A 21,785-nucleotide genomic window follows, 5' to 3' on the forward strand; every position below is an offset into this window, starting at 1 on the left:
AACACCATGGTATTATTCCACATCTGTCCTGAGTCAATTCCTTAAGTCTTGGGTCAATTGTTTCTGGGTCTTGCATGAACTCAACAATAGAGCCTGCTCTAGCTCTTAGGTCATTCTTGTGTGTCTGATTAAAATAGTTAAGATTTGCTATACTGTAGAACCAAAAACTGTGAAAAATAAAGTGTTTGGAGGTCATCAAAGTCAAAATGTAATCCAGAACATATTTAAAAATATAAAATGAAAAGAAGCCTTTTTGTATGGAATTCTACCTCTGAGTCTTTTTGGTAAATACAAAATTAGATTACTGCTTTAAAAAGCATATGCCTTGAGTACCACAAAAAGAACATTTTTTTTTTTAAAAGTCTAAGTCCACTAAAAATAGGCCTGTAAAGACTAGTCCTTTCAAAACAATGAACACAAAGATGATGCCAATCATAAAACCCAGCAGGTGACCTGAACAGTTGAGAATAAAGCAGAGAGCATGACAATGCCAAAATCTCTGATGAGAAGGGGAATCATTGATCACTTTGTGGTCCACCATTGGAAGAACTACTAAACAGGAAAACGTAAGTCTCAGACAAAGAAGCTGTTGCCCTGATTTCTCTTTTAAATTGTTGATATTGTTTACCTGTATCTTTCCACTAGGAAAAAAAAATAACTGCAGAGAATAAAAGGGCACAAAGAGGTTTTAATAATTATAAACTAGTGAGCTAATGTTTTCTTCAATAAAATCAAAGACTGGAAGGAAATGAGGTTTTGATGTTCTGTTAAACTGGAGCTTTGAAGCACTGGAGCCAGAAACAAAAGCCCACAAACAGCAACATGGGGACACACACAAGTGCACACACCCACACACTCCCTGGAGGGCTGAGACACTGGTAAAATCATGCTTAGTTTAAAGTCTGGGCAGAAAATAGGCAGAGAATATGTTGTTATACCTCTCACTTGAAAAGAAACAAATGTGTTTCTTAAGTATACTCTTTTGTAACTTGCTCTGACTATAAAATTTCAACAGAAAAGTAATTGTAATTATCAATAACAAAATATATTATTAAATCTCTATCATGTTCATTTTATCATGGTCTGTCACACTGTTCCAGTGAAGGTGTTCATTGATAAGGTTTAACATGAACTCTGCCAAAGTCATTCTAAAATGGGCCATATCATAGAAAGTTTCCAGCACACCCGTGTCATTACTAAACTGTTCTATTATACCTTTTACTAAACTATTCTGATGACAGTCATTGAGAAGTTTCCATTATACCCACTGGTGTTAGGGAGTCTCACTAGGAGCCCCTATCATTTATATGAGTAGCAATTACAGCCACGCAAAAGCTGCCTTTAATTCAGTTTTTATATGTTAGACATAAGCAAGGAGAAAAGGTAGACAGTCTCCTGTTTTAATCTGAGCCTCTCTGAAGCAGCCTAGCAGGGGCATTTGTCATGTTGTTAAAATCATAGGGACTACAGTGCCTTTCAGAACTCTTGCCATTAGTTCTTCTCCATTGCCCTTTGAATTCTGTTCTAGTTTTCATCTCTAGGGCCAGAGTGGTTCCTAATGATCCAAGAGAAAGAAATCATTAATTAAGCAGGGAGAAAAGAAGCAAAAGATGAAGTCCAAGGTAAGAAATTGTTGAGAGAAATTGCTAGAGAAGAGAGAAATTTCCCTCATGGACTAGAATGCTAAAAATTCTGCACAGGAAAGTCCTTTTGGACATGGTGGTTTCAGGATATTAGACAGCCCTTTATGCTTTGCCTGCAGGGATATCTGTCACAAGCCACTGTGAACAGTGGGGAGGCTATGATACTGTTATCCCACCAAGCAAGGCTGCATTTTCCAATTTAAAGCTAAACTTCCCATGAGCCAAGCTGTTTTTTTTTCAGAAGGGGGAAAGAAAAAGAAAGTGTACCTATATGTACCTGTGTGTGTGTGTGTGTGTGTGTGTGAGAGAGAGAGAGAGAGAGAGAGAGAGAGAGACTTAACTGTGGCATCTTCAGAAATCACTGCCAGGGACTCTTGTACCCTCGTGACAGGCTAATTAATTAGCTCTGTTAGACCCTATTGGAATCTAACAAAAGATAAGAAAAAGCAGTGAAAGGAATTGCTCTCACCATGAGAGATTTCATAGAGGGATTCAGACAAGACTGGGGTAAGTCGTGGTTTGCCCTCAATGTTACACAATCTGTGGAGCATTTCATGGGTTCTGTAAAAACTACTCTTAGAATTTTGAATGAGTATATTATTGATATTACTATTCCATGCTGGGCTTCACAAAAGGGTATAGTTTTATAGTTTTAGGTTTTATAGTTAACACTATATTTGTTGAGTTAATTTTTATATAGCATAGAGATATACTGACCATTACTGTTAATATTGCAACCTTTTCCTTCATCTAGAGTTCCTGATCTTTCTTACCCCACATCTACTTTCTTTTATCTGTGTTATTTACCATTACATGTACTACAGAATTTATTCACTAGATATTATTTGTGTCTTTCCCTAATAGCCAGAATGTAGGTTTCATAACTCCATATCTATTTTATTCTTCATTTGTATCATGTGTATTGGAGAGACGATGTTAAACAAATAATTACAAGCAAGATAGAAACAATGTCTCTTTAGGCAGTGATTTAGCTCAGTGGTTCCGCCCCTTGCCTTGCAAGTGAAAGGAAGGACCCAAGTTCCATCCCCGGTACCAAAAAAAAAAACAAAACAAAACAAAACACTAATGTCTCTCTAGGGTCTGTAGTGGAATATTTAACGTAGGAAAATTTTCTTGAATAGCTCATCTTTGAAATACATAGTAATTGAGAAGAAGAGTGAAATATATTCCTGTCAAAGTGAATCACATGTGAAAATTTCCTGAAATGAGAGGGTGTGATAATTAAGCTTAATTGTCAACTTGACTGTCTTGGAAGTTGCCAGTAGATTAGTAAAACACACTCTGGGTGTGACTGAGTGGGTCAAGACATGATCTTGACATCTATATTTGGTCCCTCACCCCTTCCTCTTTGGCACTGTTAGCCTGACTGCTTCTCAACCACCGTGAACTAAGAAGCTTTGCTCCACCATGCCCTTTAGCTATAATATTTCTGCCTCTGTGCCAGACAACTATGGACTTAATCTCCTGAAACCATGAACCAAAGAAAACTTCTCCTCCTTTTAGTGGTGGGTATCTGGAATTGTATCTTAACAGTGGTAAACCCAATTAATGCTGAAAATTGGTACTGAGGAATTTGAGTCATTGCTGTTGCTGTGACTATAATGTGGTTCAGAACCCTTTGGAACTGGCTTGCAAGAATGTTTTCAAAAGTTTGAAGAAGTCAGCTGGAGAAATCCTAGGATGCTGTGTGTAAAGCATGATGAATGACTCCAGTCAGAGGTCAGAGGACCAGAATACTGACAGGAATGCAGACAGTAAAGTCCAGGCTCATGAAGTTCAGTTGAGAACAAGGACTTCATTGACTAGTGGAAGCCATTGTGTTACACTTCGGCAAAAATTGTTTACATTTTACCTATCTCGTGAACTTTGCAGGAGACTAAGATTAAAGGCAGTAAACTGATTGACTTGGTGGCAGAAATTTCAAGGCAGCCCAATGTTCATGTTGTGACATGAGTACTTCTGCTGTTAGATTTATTTTTTTAAAGATGGATACTGAGAATTAGGAACGAAATGTAGAGCCAACAACCTGAAAAACCTAAATTTTGGTGCAAAAGAAACAATTTGTAAAATTGGGGTCAAATGAGGTATAGTTGATGAAGAGATAAATCCCACTAAAAAGAAACCAAGTGCTTTCTACAGAGACAAGAAGATGCCTTGAGGATATCTAAGTAATCAGTAAGACCCCACCCATCACAGGTTAAAGGGTACAAAAGTATCAATTTTTCATTTGAGAAGAGAGTCCCTGGGACCCCTACTCGGGAAGCATCTCTTAGGGAACTAGTTTGCCAAGATTCATTTCACTGAGCTCAGCTTTCCAAGCACTCAAAAGCCACTGAAGCCATGGTCCAAGAAGGTCTGGGTACTGATTGCAGTGATTGCACAACTTGGTGTCATCGAGTTTTACTGGAATATAGAATGCAAGAGTGGTATTTAAATTGTTGGCTGCTGATTTTTTGCCTTGTTTTGGTCTACTTTTTCTATCTCCCTATTTCTCCCTTTTGAAATAGGAAAGTTTACCCTGTGCCACTGTATTTGTGAGTTATGTAATTCATTTTTTATTTTTATAGAGCATCACAGCTAAGAGTTTTCCTTGAGCATCAGAAAAGCCTTTGATTTGAACTTTTGAAAAATAGTGGAACTATTGAAACTTTGAGGAAGTAATACTGCTTTTGGTTGTATATAAGATAGTTGTATCATACTGAGCAGAATTATTAATGTATTATTGTGTTTATATGGAGATTAAGTATGGCATAAGGAGATGCGTTTGGGTGTCAACTTGACAAGATGTGAAACTTGACTAGCAAGCTTAATTGATTATCTTGGAAGTTGCCTAGTAGTAATGCATAAATTTTAAACTTTTAGGCCTTCAAGCCTAAGAATTATCACAGGCCCTTATTTTGTTCCTATTTACCCAGAAACAGGCATATCCACTAGCCTCCCAATGAGTGATACTTTATATAATTACAATGTAAGCCACCACACACACAAAAATCCTATTAGCTTTAGTATTCACAATATGTATTCTGTTTTGTCCTCTCTGTTAGCCTTGAAAATGTAAATGAATCTGGTTAGCCTTAAACTTCACAATGTGTGTGTGTGTGTGTGTGTGTGTATTTTTTTTGGTACCAGAGATTGAACACAGGTCCTTGTGCTTGCAAGGCAGGCCGCAGAACCACTGAGCTAAATCCCTGTCCCCACAATGTATATTTTGATATGTCCTCTCTGTTAGGCATGAAAATGTATCTGGTTAGCCTCAATGTTCACAATATGTATTCTGTTGGGTTATGCTTTGTGAATATCCTGTTCCTAAGGAAAGTCCCAACCTCAAGACAGTTATGTTATATCACTCATTCCAATCCCACCCCAACTTAAACTACTATATAAAACTCCCCCATTTTCTTTTATTTCCAGGCCCAGGTCTTTATGGAGTAGCTAGGTCCACTAGGCCAGCCAACCAAATAAAGCTTTCCTCCATCTTTTGAGTGGGTTTTTCTTTCCCAGTCCAGATTTCCTACAACAGTGGGTTAAAAAATCATGCTAATATATCTGAGTGGGTCATAAAGGCATAATCTTGTGGTCAATATCTGGTCTATAATCTCTTCTTCTCTAGCAACATTTTCCCTGCTCTGCTTCTTGGCTGCCATGAACTAACCAGCATTTTTCCACCACACCTTCCACCATGGTGTTATGCCTTGGAGTCAGCTGACCATGGACTGAATCCCCTGGAACAATAAGCCAAAGTAAACCTCTCCTTTAAATTGTGGATGTTGGATATTATATCTCAGCAATGATAAAGCTAACGAAAGAAGGTATAGATAAATAGAATAGTTGAAACATACATAGCATAATTAATAGGGACACGAAATGGAGCTGAGGTAGAGACATGTAGATGAGCTGACTGATACAGGGCCAGGTAGGGTATGCCAAAAAAATTGAAATTACTTCTAAGAAAAATAGCAATTTTTTTGAAAAGTTTTAAAGCAGAAAACTTCAATGACTCAATTTTCTTTTAGTAAAGATTGTTCAGGCAGCAAGAGTGTTTTAGAAAAGTGAAACAAGAATGAGTATGGTGAAATGGATAACTGAGCTTTCCTGTAATCATCTAGGCAAGAGGAGATAGTGGCCTGGGTAAGGATTAGGCAATGAAAATAGGTGAATGAGGTAAATAAGTAATTAGAAAAGCAAATAGTTAAAATTTAGTAATTGATTATAGTGAGAATGATTGAAGATGACAGGATATTTTTACTTATTTAAATCCTTCAAATTAAACGTGCATCTCTTCGGTCTCCAGCAGTGAGCAGGTGACGAACAGCTTTCTGCTTATTCTCTCTCTCATTAAATCACTTGCAGCTTCCTTCTTAGTCTTTATTCCAGTGATTTCTTTTCAGCCTTCATCTGATCCAGAATCAGGTACAGCCTGAAACAGACTATGCCTAAGAATCACCTCACAGTTTCCCCTTTTCAGATACCATGATTTAAAAAACACCCATAATATAATATTGTATATTTATTCCCCAATAAGTTGGGAACCATAAATATATACCAAAGTTTTTTCTTATTTTCTCTTTATCTTTCTACCTCTTATGTGGAGTTTCATAAGCACAGTCTAATTTCTGTCTCCACCATAAAGCCATCTAAGATGAATTAAATTCAGTCATTCATAGCCTCCATGTTTTGACACACCAAAACATCATGAACTCTTTCTATCTGAGCCACTGGTTCGTTAATTATAGACAACATTATGTCATCAGTGGCAAGGAGAGTGAAGGCAACTCTTAACTCTGTGTAGTCCATGATTTGCCTTTTGTTCTCTCATTTTGTTTCTTTAGTCAGACTCTAACATTCTATTTAACTTTCTATGGGCACGTGTGTTATATTTCCATCCCAGTCATACAAGAGTTATTTGGCTTCTAAATTCTTTGTGTCCCTTATGGCATATAGCGCAGAACTTTAAATTTTGGCTAAATGAACAACACATGCTGAATATTTATGGTTATTCCAAAAATATCTATGGAAGAGGTTACTAGAATTTTGCCTTTAGCTCCAACTCCCTTTCCTCTTACCTCACCAACCTCTGCAGTAAAGAATGCTAGCTCTATTGATTTGTTATATCTGCAAAAGAACCTATGATTAAAATATAGTCAATTGTGAATATTCATATTAGGAAGAAAAACATGAAGTCAAACAACTAGCAACTAGATTTTGGATGAATAGTTTTACCTGCTTCTCTTGCAAAAATTAGATAAAGAAAAAAACTAAATAGTTTTTACTTCTTTCCCTTGTAATTTTTTTTTTGGTACTGGGGATTCCCTTCTGATTTTTAGTAGAAACACTTATAAAGATGTCAAAAGGCAAAGGTTACAAGAATAAAGGAAATAGAGGAGTGACTGTCATTTCCATTGCCACTTCACAGCTGAGGCTCCGGGAGTATCACAACACATCCAGGCCACAGAGCACGCAGGCAGCTCCATCTCCTCAGGCACACTCTTCCTGTGGTTATGTATGAGCCAGCCTGCCTCTGCAGGGCGAGGATGAACTGGAGATGAATCTTAATGGAGTAAGCCTAGTTTAAAGAGGAAATAAAAAACCCCAGGAGATGCCAGGTATGATGGCATAATCCGAGCTACCTGTAAGGCTGAGGCAGGAGAATTGCAAGTTTGAGCCCAGCCTGGGCAATTTAGTGAGACCTTGTCTCAAATTAAATAAAAAGGGGTGGGGGTATAATTTATTGCTCCCTGGGTTCAATCCCCTATACTGGAGCCAGAAACAAAGGGGAGAGAGAGAGAGAGAGAGAGAGATTGAGATTCCAGTTCTAGGCTGATATAGGGCTCCAGGAGTTGGGCAGCAAGAGGGCCAGATGTTTCAGCAGAGGTGACAGACAGCTTATTCACCAAGTCCAAAAACAGCCAAGCAAGGGGAACCTGCAGCCTCAGGTTTCTGAGGAGCTTGCAATGCAAACCGCCCAGTCCTGGTGGGTGGAGACACACCCTATATAGCTTCCTCCTCTTTCTTCCTCACCCCTCTGGGTCCACCCACCAGAAGAAGGGGATTCTGGGGAGAAGGGGCCCCTTGGAGTTCTTGTCTGCAAAGGAGATGGTGTGAAACCAGCTGCGGCTGTGATATAGGGGAAGAGATGCAACTCCCAACCTGCTAGGTATCCAAATCACGAGTTCATGTTCTCTAAAACTGAAGAATGAATTCTAGTAACAACGGAGGTTAAGAGTAGGAAAAATTTATTGAGAGAAAGAAAGCTTCTAAGAGAGACAGAAGGGGGATTGGAAAGTGGGTTGTCCGCCCACCCCACTTTTCAAAGATGTTTTATACAGCAAAGCCATGTGGTGAGGCAGGTACAAAGTGGGACAAAACTGTAAGATCCAATGGAAATTTACAAGGGGTGGGGCAAAACCCCAAACAACCAAGAAGATTACAAGTACAGTCACCCAGGTAATACTGATTAAATGGGGATCAAATGGGAAAGCAAGTCACATAGTCACATACAAGTAATTTCCCATTTAGAATCAATCACTGCTATCTATCTCTAGGGGAAGTAGTGCCACTTTTCCTTTTTTTTTATAATGTTAACTGGTGAATGTGCCTTAATTGTTCTCCATGTTGGCTCCTAGCTGTGTTGGCTCCTTGAGGGTGGCCTTGTCTAACTGCCTACAAGATACCTAATTAACTTACCTATCTACAATAGCTGCAGAGGCTGAGAATTTGTCCAAGCCTTGGGTGGCAAACTAACAACCTAGTGGCCAGCAAGGGAAGCAATTTAGGAGGCCACGGGCTCGGCCCTTGGCATCGCCATGGCCTGTTGCTGCTCCTGGATGATGTATAGCCACACACACTGTGCCTGTCCTGAAGTAACAGTTTGGGAAACACGTTCCTCCCCCTAGAAAGAGTCCACAGCAAGCATTGGTTGTGCAGATTCTAGAAAGCGGCACTGTGTTTTTATGCTAACAATGCAATGTCATGTGGTGTAGAGCTTATTTTTGTAGCAGACTTGATGTTCATTTAGAGCATCAGGCAATCTGAAGGGGATGCTGAAGTTTTCCTGTTACATTTTCTAATGGTTTAGAAAGAAAGTGAACACAGGAGCAGGGATTGCCCACTGGGATTTGCAAAGCCCTGAAGATGCAAGATCTTTTCACCAGCAAATGTGCACATAGTGGAGAGGCGGTTTCTGCTCTCCCTCCAAGCCCCACGCCCAGCTGGACAGCCAGCACATGGTATGACTGGCTCCTTTTCAACACTAGGGGACCGAGGACAGCAGGGGCCACCGTGACCTTCAAGTGCAGGTAGTTATGGTTTACATCTCGGTGTCCCCAAAGCCTCGTGTGACCTCAGGCATGACCTTTGGAAGGTTACTGGATTGTAGGGGCATCGAAGCTGACTTGCTAGGAAGAGATGGGTCACCAGGGTGTGGATGGAAGGTCACATGACCCTCCCAGCTCCTCCCTGACTCTCTCCTACTTCCTGGCTGCCCTGGTGACCATGCGTGATCACCTCTGCTCCGTCCATGCCCCTCTGCCACAGCTGACTGTGGGCTGTCACTGTGAGCACAGACAAACCTTTCCTCCTCCGAGTTGTGGGTGTTGGGAACTCTGTCCCAGCACGAGGAGAGTAACTAAGGCCCAGGCCCACACCTTTGGGTAGGTGACTCCGGCTCCCTACTCCCGTTTCTGAATCTGTAAAGTGAAAATAACCATGTTCTCCAGGACTGGTTCAATGGGACCCTCGACGGCCAACATGAGGCTCTGGAGTATTGGGTGCCAACCGTGGGTACAGCTTCTGCTGCTTCTGTCACTGTAACAATAGTCGTCCCGGAGCACACAGCAGGGGAGGTTTAGTACGAGTGCAGGGAGTCTGGTCTGATGTCCATCTCTGAGGGGGGCAGAGGACATTTGCCATCAACCATTCCTTCCCCTTCCTGTTCTCGCCAGGTGAGGAACCTTCCATTCTGCAGCCTTAGCACTTGGAGAAAATCTGACTCCACCCACCTTGGTCTTGCAGTGGTCTCTGATTGGTTTATGGCATCCACTTTCTTGCTCTGTCATTGGTTCAGAAATGAGCATGTGACTTTGAAGTTCCAATCAGGGCACATCGCTAGGATGACTGTGGGAAGGAGTAGTTGTGGTGGTGTGGAGGATGCTTTAGATGTGCAGCCCTGAGGGTTGGTTACAGGTAGCATCTTGAGGCCCACAGGGGACCTGGGTAAGCCTCTGGATCATCCAGCTCAAGAGCTGGCTCTTATTTGCACTTTCTATTTTCATGAAAGAAATTTCCTACATTTATGCACCCAGATCAAGTTGTGTTTCTTGGCTACTTGTATCTGAAAAAAATGTGTCATGGAAACTTTTTTTTTCTGACACTCTACCACTGAGCTACTTCCCCATCTCTCTTTATATTTTTTATTTTGAGATGGGGTCTGACTAAATTTTCCAGGTGGGACTCAAACTTGTGATCCTCTTGGCTCAGCCTCCTGTGTTGCTGGAAATCTAGGCATGCACCCTTGTGCTTCCTTCATGATTTACTTATATTTATGAAAAAATAAAATTTCATAAGACAAAAAAAGAATAAAGGAAATAAATTTATGTAGTGCTTATTTACTACACATGAATATGTAAAGTAGCCCCCAGAGTTAGATATTTTATGACTGACCATGCTGCTATTTATAATTAACATTGGGATAAAGCTCACAACTATTCCAGTGTTTCTGCAATATCCTCCTTTTGTCTCAGTACTTTGCTAGCCTATAACCTACAATGAAACCTGGGAAGATTTACCCAGAACCTGTAGACCCCCTCATATCCCTAGATCCCACCAGAATGGCAGGATTTTCTACCTAGTATAACATCAACTCCATCACATGGGTAGTTATATAACTTTGCATCTAGAGGAGAATGTACCATTTTAATGAACTTCAACACTAGTGTTAGAGTCTGACAAGTGTCGGTCTGAACCTAAGCAACAATGAGAGTTAAGTAAACCAGATTAAGACCCTGTGACCTGCTGTGTTCCTATTTTTTGTATTATGAGAGGTCAATCACAGATGTCTAGTGTTTAGCTTATGCCAGGAGTGCCATAAGCACATGTTGAATGAAGCCTCCTTACACTCAGCACTTGTAGCTCACTGTTCTACTTTTGTCCTTGAGTGTCCAGACCTCACTGATTAGATAGAAACCACTATCCAATTCTGCTCGATAAGAAGGAACTGTTTTGAGAACATTAGCACTACTTATTAAACATTCTTATTATTCAAGCAAATAAAAAGATTATTAGTTACATAGCTTTGGCTAACTCCCAGGGCACCTAATTTGTTACATCTAATTCAAAGAAGCTTCAGATTTGAATATGAGTTAGTTAATTTCACAATTTCTCACAGAGAAACCACAAAGTAGTTGAGCAGGCAGCAGTATGCAGGTTACGTATCAGCTGGTGGGGATTGTGAGGAGGAAATTCATTTGTGAGACTGGAGGAGAAATCTGGATAATTAGATAAGCAGAGTGATAAACCAATCAGGAGGAAAAACTTTAAAAGCACTTGTGAGTTCTGCCTGAAGCCCTTAATTAACCACATTCTCCACCACACAGAGCAAACCCATCTGGGCAGCTGGGAAAATAAAAAAACAGCGTGTAGAACTCAGTGATGGGTCAATGCCAGCAAAGTGGTAGGTCAAGCTCTGAAGATTTTTAAAGTCCCAGAAAACAAAACTCAAAAGCAATGGGGAGGCTGGAGTTAGAATGTCCCCAAACTTAATAATGAATTAAGGATTCCATTCCCTCTAGTTCAATGCATCATGCTCACAAGCCTCAGTGGCTTTGAAAAGAGGGAAGAGATGGCTGCAGAAATGTATACATATCAGCTGGTGCATGATAGGTTGGCACAAAATGCACAAGTTCTCTAAGTAAATAAACCCAGGCACAAAATCATTTGCTTTGCCCTTGGGAAGCCAGACAATTTTGTGACTGCTTGGCGAATGAGCCAAAACTGTTTCTAACAAAAGCATTTACTTAGGGCCTTTCTACTGACACAGCCTTGGTACAATCCAAAATCTTACATCAATTGTATGTTAGGACAAAGACAAGGCAGAATATGTTCCCGCTGTTTGGGGACAGGAAAAAAAACAACGTCAGTCCTTGTGTAATAGTGCAGACATATCTCCTTGAAAGGTGAAAATTGCAAAGTACAGAAAGATTGCTTACTGGATACTCAGTACCATATCATACCACATGTTATCACTTATCCCAGTTCTTTAAGGAAGATATTGTTTTATCTTCATTTTACAGTTGTAGATACTGAGGCTCAGAGAGGTTTAGTAACTTGCCTCAGGTAGTTACAAGGCTAACAATTTTGAAGCTACAATGTAATCTAGGTCCACTGTGCTCCAAAGACAGCAGTTTTCTATTCTACCAAACTAGTTCTTAATCCTCTATAACATTTATTTAGGGTAGTCAGGCTATCAATATTTTGGGAGAAGAAAATACTAAAGTATTTACCCTGCATGGTTACTATGAATTAAATTCTTAAAATAGTGGGGTCACAGTGAAGAAAGATAGTCCATGAACACAACCTATGCCAAAAGTTTCAAAAAGGAATTTTTACACAGTTTTTAAAAGGTAATAATTTTTCAGAGATGAATAGTCTTAAGGTCTGAAAATATTCCCATATAATACAATATTTTCTCCTTCCTTGAATAAATAGCTTACATTTTGAATGCCTCCCGTGAGCTAGACAGAGCTATGCTAGCCAAGATTGCCTTAAGGAACCTCTATGATAATCTTAAAGGCAGGCACTATTATCAATAAACTCATCTGTAAATAAGAAAACTGAAGTTTAGAGTAGTTAGTTAAATAACAATGATGCAAATCCAATTTATTAATGTGAACTGTAAGGTACAAAGAAACACACCATGTAGGAAAATGAAATAAATCTAGTAAGTTCCTGTCATTCTCTAAACTTGACACCAGTGGATAGTTTTTGTGCCTATTTTCAAGTCTGTGGAGGGGTGTTCAATAACTCAGTCCTTTCTTCAATCTAATGTACATCCAAGCTGTCTCTTTTTGGTTTCCTAGAGCTAGAACATCTTGGAATAACTGAGGCAATATGACAACTATGATGCATTGAGACTGTATTTGAACACCTGTAGTGAAAAAACATTCTTACAGCTTATTCTACTTGTAATGAGCTCTGATCATCAGAAAATCATACTTGTATGCATCTGACAGCACAATTCTTTTAGGAACCTCCCACTTGTATCTCTTGTAGGTCAAGGGCAAAAATCCATGCTGATGAAGTGACATTACCAAAAGCAGAAGTTTAATGTATTCATTGAAGCATAAGTGATCTTGAAGGAAATTGAGAGATATTCTTTTTTCAAGGACAGCTTTAATAGCTGAAGGAGAATAATGTTTTATATCTAGTCAACCATCCAACCACAGAGAACTTGTCACACTAAAGTGGTTAAATTTTTTTTAAATATTTCAACCACATTTTGAATGTATAAGAGGTTAGAGTGACCGAGGAAGTTAAGATCTTTATTTTTTAAAATCACATTTGCATTTAACTTGAAATTCTTTCCAATCTTATGATTTTTGTATAAATACTTGTGGATTTCTGATAGATAATTAGATTATAAGCCTTAATCCATGAATTTGGCCAATTTTCTGCTCTCCATCATAATGTGAGCTTTCTGCTGATCTTTGAGCCATGTTTGACAAGTCATTGTCTTAACAGATTTAAAGGCCATGTTTTTAAATTCTCATATTTGTTATGCATACTGCATCATGGAATTTATAATCATTTTTGAACAAAAGTTTGAAGACTCAAATTTCATAACAAAATGGATATTCCATGTGAAAACTTCCATTTTGATCAAAGAGTAATAAAGCAACAAATGCCCAGAAAGGAAAGACAGCAAAAAGCAAAAATGGACACTTCACATCATCAGCCAAGCAACTTTGCACATAGGTATCTTCATGCAGTTCCCACAACAACCAGCAAAGTGGAAATTACAATCCATTTTTACTATGAAAGACTAACTAAGAGGTAGAAAAGCCAGGTTACCTGTTCAGCATGATATGGCAAAAGTAGCTCTCAAATCAGGTCTTCAGATAAGACCATTTCTCTAATTAGAGTAAGGCTACCTTGTAACTACCCAGAGGAGAATAGAGCCACTTTCCTCTTTTCTGTTCATTTATAGCAGGCTCAATCTCTCTCCAAATATGTACTTCAGGAACCCAAATGAGTGCCAGTCTTTTAATTATACTTAGCACTCTCAGCCCAGGTTCTTAGCTATTAAAATAATAGCTAACATGTTCTCAGTCCACTTTATTCTGGCACCAACATGTCCCAATAAGCAAAATAAGCCCTCTTTGTGAAAGAATCTTAAATTATAGTCTTAACAATCCAGCTCTAACCGTCTCAGTCCCTGAAAAATGAGATGCAAAGGTTAAATTATCAATACACACCTTGTAAAACAGTGGTTGCTCATTTCAACCAGCTCAGTTCCTATCAATGCTGTCTTTCCTCAAAGTTGTATTTCTCATGAAATTCCTTTGTGTTTGATGGTGAACGTGATCCCTTCATCATTTTCTGTCTTGTGGGACTCTGTTATTTTGCACTACAGCACTGACTCACCACCTCCTCCCATTTGTCTCTCATTTAGCCTTTCTCTTTTGTTTCATGAGATCTTATTTCTTCATAAAAGCCTTAAAAAATATAAAGTAATATGGGCTGAGTTTAAAAGATCAAATAAAACTACAAGGCTTACAACCTCAGTAATAGTCTCCTATTCCACCTCTGCTCAGCTCCAGGTTGCACTACTCAGAAGCAATCACATTGAAACATTTTGATTCTTCTGATATTTAGTAACTAAATCTATACATTTGGTGATGTAATTAGTATCATTATACAGACAAGGGTTGGAAGGCAACTAAGTTAGAGAAAGCTTGACTATCATAGGTGAGGTCTTGGTTCAAGCCTCGGCACACACAAAAAAAAGAAAAAAAAAAAAAAGAAGAAAAATCATTTAACTCAAACCACAGAGAAAAAAGTCCAAAAGAAATCATGTTACCACAGCCCAAATTACTACTCAAATCTTCCAAATGAAGTAATTCAAAATATGATGAACTTGGATCCAATTTCTATATTTAAATCTCTACAATAATAGAGGCCAAATAAAAATTATATATTCTGTGAGTATTTTCTGCTTTAACTGAATTTCTAAATATCTATACTAATACTTTGATGAGTTTGAGTTTCTATGTAGTCACATGAACTTGATTTTTCACAGTAAAATTCAACTTTTAGTTATCCTTGCAAGATCAATTGTGAGAAATGAAATAAGACCTACTTCTCTTGAAAATAAAATCAAGCATCATCAAGATTATATCATTGTTTATACATGTAAGATGAGAAAAAGGCTTTTATATGGTAGATTCCTATTTAGACACATTTTTTTACTCTTAAAATGGAGGATATATGACAAGGATGTGAACTAACCAGGCTAAATTTAGCATACATAAACTTATTGCATGAAATGTAAGAAAGAGCCCATTCAATCTTTCACCTCATTAATTCAGCTGAACAAATGCCAATCTTCCAAACTATTGAAGTTGTTGGTACCTAGCACATGCCCTTGGAGCCTTACTGCTTTAGTTGATTTGGCCCAGCTTCTACCTGTGCAACATCTCCAACATCTCTTTACCCAGGGCTATTTTTCTGTGAAGCAGAGGATGTCTGCTTGGTCACCTACAATGTCAGCTGAATGTGCCACGGAACTAGAACTAAAAGCAGCCTTCAAACAATGTCTGATGGTGTTGTGGGAAAACCAAAACAAATCAAAACAAAAACACCCAAATGCCCTAGTTCCCTCACAGCTTGAATAGGAAAACTCTGAAGCATATATTTTATACTGTTTCAGACTTTCCTCATGACATTAAATGCCACACACTCAATTTTATACTTTGTTAGCAGTCTTCCTTCTGTCTCACTCTTGCATTCCACTATGGAGATTTCCTGTTCTTCCCTATACTTGTTTCATTATCTCCCAGTATATTTCTATAAAGGAAGGCCAACTCCTTTACTAAACTCTGGTCCTATAATCTCCCATCTCACTCTCAGTTCCATTGAGCTCCTCCCTTTTTAGGAGCCAATCATCTCTCATTCTATTGAAGAAACCTTCTGGTGTCCCTTTCTAGTTGTCTTCCTCATTTCCCTTCCTATTTTTCTTTCCATTCACTCTAAAGAGTAGTCTACATGTGTGGTGTGATAAAAAATATAGCTCATGACAGGCCGGGGATTTAGCTCAGTGGTTTTGCAGCCTGCTGTGCAAGCACAAGGACCTGAGTTTGATATCTGGCACACACACACACACACACACACAAATATATATATATATATATATATATTGCTAACGTTTAAATAAAAATTGTAAAATTTATTATAGCAAAAGACACATTGTCATCAATCCCCCTCAACCCTTTCACTTTGAACACATTTACCCCATTGTACTTAACCACTTTCTGAAGAAGTTCTAGAATTCCTCTTTCGTGCCTTTTCATTGTTTCCTTGATGTCCTGAATCACTTCAAATTGTTTATGGCAATTTCTGTCAAATAAAAACATTACAGTATGTCCTCAGCCATCTTATTCACCAGATCTATGATTTCTAGCTCTTCTCTAAAGTCAAAATGACTGTGAAAGTTAAACATTTTGAATTGATTCAGAACATCAAGGCAGCTATGCCAACGCAACTAAAAATGCTAACACACAAGAGGACTTTCAGAGCTGTTTCAGAAGGTGGCAAGAGTAATGGGATAAGTGTGTTCAAAGTGGGGGAGTATTTTGAAGAGGACAAAAAGCAATGCGTCTTTTACTATAATACATTTTTAAAATTTAAATATTCACCATATTTTCTGTTCAAATCACCTATGTTCTGATTAAATCATCATTTCTTCATCTTTATTAATTGCAGCCTTGCTTCTTTACTCATCTCTCTACTGAAGCTCTTTTCTCTAAATGTCAACACAACCTTCACAATGCCAAATCCAACTAATATTTTTCTGACCCTAGTTTACTTAATTTCACTTGCACATGTGATGCCACAAAAACCATCTTCAAGGTTCATTTACCTTGACTTTTATGACATTTTCCTGATTTTCCTCTTATATTTCTGACTATTCCTTTGTAGCCTGCTTTGCTGGGATCTATTCTTCTACAGACTATTTAAATATTGATGTTTCCCAGGGTTACCTTTGCTGACATCTCTTTTCCTAGGTAATTTCATACATCACTATTGTTTTAACCATCACAATGTTCTAACAATGATCAAATAAACATATTCAGGATGGGCAACTCTTCTGAGTTTAAACACACAGACCAACCATACTACTGGATATACTTACTGATTACTTACAGACAGCTAAATTTCATATATCCAAGATTGAGCTTATCATTGTTAGTTCATCTATGCCATAATCTGCACCTTATTCAGTGAAAACTCCAAATGCCCAATCACAAATCAACATGTGAATTTTACCTCACAAATCTCAACTATAATCTGTCCATCTCCATTACCACAGAAGAAGCAAAGTTGGGAACAAAAAGTATAAATCACATTACATACTTAGCATCCAGTATTTCAAATGTATCATTATGGGAGCTCACTATGATTCTACATTAGCTCCCTAATATGGTATGAAAACTTCCTATTTGGGTTCCTTATCTCCAGGCTTCATAACCACCAATCCATCCTCAATTTTGCTACGAAATGATCCTTGCATAATAAGAGAGACTATATCAATATCAGGCTCACCAGTATATAAACAATACAGAAGAAGTTTAATCTTCTTTTTAGGTCTTACAGGAGCCTTTGTTATTTAGTCTGCCTATTACTTGATATTCAGAATCCCTTATAGTTAGTTCTTGGGTAAATACTCAGCAATGGTTCTCCCTAGCTTTTGAATTCCAGGCACTGTATCCCATGTGGAAAGCTTTTCTATCTCCTTATCTTCCCACTGATATCCTATTCATTCATTAAAATCTCCTTTGGGTCTTCCCTTTCCATGCTTCCCTTGCCACCAGACAGAAATACTCACCATGACTTTGATTCTGCTTCTGTTCTTTGTCTGTTACTCTTTTATAATATGTATCATATCAAGCTTTGTTTGATAGCTTGTGTGGCTAGATGACAAACTCTTCTACCCTAACCAACTCAGTACTTTCTACCAAATGTGAGTAGTAACATATGGCCTCCTACTTTGAAACACTTTATGTTCTGGTCAGTTAACCATTATGTTTTGAATTCCATTTCTATTCTAGATTATGTGTTCCATGAGGACACATTTTCTTCACTGCTGTCACCTCATTGTAGATGACCATTACATCTGTCAGAGGAAGTATTCAGTAAATATCTGTTGACTAATAGGCTAACTTCTCATATTTTATTAATTTCCTTACATTTGAGTTTGATAGTACTGGCCCATGGTAGGCATCAATAAATGTTGAAAATCAGTTACTCTATCCATATGACATGGGAAACAAATTGAGTATTTTTGAGTAAGAAATTTCATTTTATTTGCAATTTTTCACATGTTTTGGTCTTCTAATCATTGTTTTTAGAATACCATAACATCAAGAAGTTGAATGGTGAATTAGCCTGAGTAGCAAGAATGGCAAACAAGTTGTTTTTGTCATACCAACTTGAATGGATTTATAGTAAAGTCTTTAAGTTTCAGAGTGAGATAGATTGCTGAGGAGATGTTTGAGCTCAGTGCAAAGTGAACTAGCACTAATTTATGAACTCAGCAAGAAGGAAGCAGCTGCATAAGTGTTACATAGCTGCCAGTCCTTTGTGAACCAGAAGGATGGGGGTTCAGTAACAAGCAATACTGCACCCAGAATGCCAGAAAACCTGGTAATTAGCTCATTATTTATTAGGATGTTGCTCTGCTACTCATTCTGACTATAGATTACTTTAAAGAAACAAGTCCTTGTCTCTCATTTCTGCAATTACTGATATCTTACTCTCTTAAATAACATGAATATGGTGTCCTTTGAAGTTAAGTACAAATATTTGAAGCAAAATACATAAAAAAGACCTTTATATATGCCAGCAAGTAAGTCTCTTAGGATGACGAAGATTTATATAAATTCTGTCCTTCAGTAAATGTTCCCAACTTATATTTAAATATTGTCTTACATTTTAAAAGTTCTTTCTCCTCTTGAAAAGGTTTCCAAAGAGTTACACAACTGTATCACAATGGTAAGAAATAACTGCTACTTTGGTGTTATTAGTTCACAGAGTATTTTCTATTAGCCACACAGGGACTTTTCATATGATTTGATCTTTAAAAACATGCCATCTGGATTTTGCTTAAAAATGCAAAAGTGTTTCGATTTTTCTCTATTCTCTCAAATATCACATTTTAAAATGATTCTTAAGTGGGGAAAATCCTTTCATTAGAAATGGCAGGGCTGGCCCAACTAAGCATCACGACAAACCAATAATGCAAAAAGCGGAAGACATGGACAGAAAACACATACTTCTTAGCTCCCAACCAGAGAGTAGCCAGCAGCAAGGCAAGTGCCACTTCTGTGTAAGGCTTATTGAAACGTCATTTTGTTTGAGGCAATAAAATCTGAGGATACAGACCTTGAAAGAGAAAAACATACAAACTAACAAAATCCAGGTCATATCCAGACAGATCATCAGGGAGTGGCTCTGCCAAAGTGGAGTGACTCTTGCCATAGCTCACTGTGTAACTGCCAATTTCATAGAGACCATCAGAAGCAAACAGAGCAATGGGTGGAAAAAAGACAGCAGTCCCCAGACCACAATGATCAGAGGTTTTGTTAAAAATCATAACACAGATTTCATTTCCAATTTTTTTCTTTTCTCATAATTTTTTCCTTTCCCTTCTTCCCTTTCCCCTTCCCTCCCACCACTACTACATCTTTGGACCTTTTCCTATTTCAAATTATCAATTATTCATTTTAATCATTTTAATCCTTATTTACACTTTCAGTTTCTCACACTAGAGAAACTATTTGCTATTTACACATGTGTGTCCTATTTATTTCACTTAAGAGTATGGCCTCAATATGCATCCATTTAGCTATAAATGACTCTAGTTTCTCATTCTTTATGGCTGAGTATGTACCAATAAAAGAATTTTTTTAAAAAATCATAACAATTCTGGAAAGGTAAATTAAAGTCAGAGGTCTATGAGTAAAATTTAAGAACATTTAACATAATATGAAAGAAAAAAAATACATAATATGAAAGAGGATTCCACAAATAAATATCATAGACAGAAAAACATAACAATTAACCATAGAAAACACTCTGAGACATTTGATTTCAAACATATGATTATTATAATATTGTAGAATATAACAAAGTGAGTTGTCAGAGTTCATTATAAGAAAGATAAAAACATGATAAATGAAAGCCCACTGAAAGCACAGAAGTAAAATAAAAACAATTGAAAATAGAGTCAGGGATATAGTGGAGAGGCTTGAAGAAATACATAAAACAAGGAAAAAAGATATTAGTATGATTATAAAGAAAAGGATAAGTGCAGAAGGCAAAGGAAATTGACATAAATATAATTGATGTTGCTGAAAAGGATAATAAGTAAAAAATGATGGAATACAATATTCAGAGATACAAAAGAAGAAAACAATCCTGTAATACAGATTTGAAACTGAAGTTTAAAAAGACTTATCTTTCCTTAAGAAAGTCTGAGAAGGCATAAATGAAGTTGCTGAACTCCAAAGATTTACTACACTTTATGAATATCTACTTATAAAAAGCAAGGAAAATAAAAAATATATTGATTGCTGACTTCTGTTCAACAATATTAAATATGAACTGTTATAGGGCTGGGTATTTAGCTCAGTGGTTCCGGCGCCTGCCTCACAAGCGCAAGGTCCTGAGTTCGATCCCCGGTACCAAAAAAAACCCAAAACAAAACAAAAAAAATATGAACTGTTATGAAACAAAATAGCCAAAATTTTAAAGAGAAGAAAATGTGTCCCAAGAATTTCATAACTAGCCAAAATATTCTCATTTTCTAGCTTCTCTGTATGCATGCTGTAAATGGGGCTTATTATAGGGAAGGCGAGGACCTCATGGATACCAGAATTTTTATAAGTAGATAACTATAAGTGGAAGGACTGTATGGCTTTATAGAATTCTAGAATTCTCATAGATAATCCCAGGAGGTATATGAAATGTATTGATACTAATATTGGGGATTTTTAGGTACTCTTAAGAAAGTTTCACTTGCCTATTGGCACATTCATTCAACAAATATTTGCAACCTTGTTATATTCTAATATCTCTCTACCTTATTCACTAAATTTTGGATATACATTAGCAAATTCCTATAACCAAATCTCTGTTAAGACTGTTTACTCAGTATCTCAGAAGTATGGGGTAAAGAGGAAAAACATAACACATTTGTTAACTTGTCATAATTCTGTGAAGTATATTACTGAAAGAATACATAATGCCAGTATTAATATTACTGAACTATTTCTAATATAAATTTTAAAATGTGAAGGTCCTTCAAACGGTTTTCAATAAAATGTGATGAGAATTCAGTGGTGGATTAGCTTAGCCTACCAAAGCATACTCAGAACACTTACATTTTTCTACAGTAGGTCAAAATCAATCACCTAACATAAAATTTATCTCATAATAAAGTGTTGAAAATCTAAGAAAAAAGAATTTAGTGGGGGGGATAATCACTTCAGACAGAAAGACGAGGAGGATTGCTAATGAAATGTTTGTAGTAATTGGTATTTCAGCTACAGGTAGATTTGTTCTTTTGGTGGTGAAGGGAGAATGGCTTCTAAGCAGGGATAACTGTGGAAATAAAGGCACAAAGTGAGAAAATATCTGGATATTTTCTGGTTCAGAGATTTGGGTAGGTGTTTTAGTCCATTTTGTCTTACTGTAGTAAAATATCTGAGGCTGAGTACTTTAGAAAGAAAAGAAGTTTAATTGACTGTCAGTTTTAGATTCCCAAGACCATGGCACTAGCTTTTATACAGCTGTAGTGAGGGCCTCAAGACAGATGGCACCACAAATGCAGGAGCACATGGTGAGACGAGA

At 37.6% G+C, this 21,785-nt stretch overlaps 1 protein-coding gene across 6 annotated transcripts in view; it reads right to left on the reverse strand.

The window, feature by feature from the left end:
- The window catches only part of Plppr1 (phospholipid phosphatase related 1), a 300,303-nt gene that overhangs the window by 155,474 nt on the left and 123,044 nt on the right, over positions 1-21,785 (reverse strand). Inside the window, exon 2 of one of the 6 annotated variants that reach the window (XM_087184234.1) lies at positions 16,181-16,271. The exons of the other annotated variants lie outside the window; for them this stretch is intronic. The gene's annotated coding sequence lies outside the window, so the exon portion shown is untranslated. The remainder of the gene's footprint in view (positions 1-16,180; positions 16,272-21,785) is intronic. 6 annotated transcript variants of the gene reach the window in all.

The sequence above is a fragment of the Heterocephalus glaber genome, unplaced genomic scaffold (genome assembly GCF_053883595.1).
Source record: "Heterocephalus glaber isolate CG9 unplaced genomic scaffold, H.glaber_assembly_v1.0 deba00001481, whole genome shotgun sequence".
NCBI lineage: Eukaryota > Metazoa > Chordata > Mammalia > Rodentia > Bathyergidae > Heterocephalus > Heterocephalus glaber.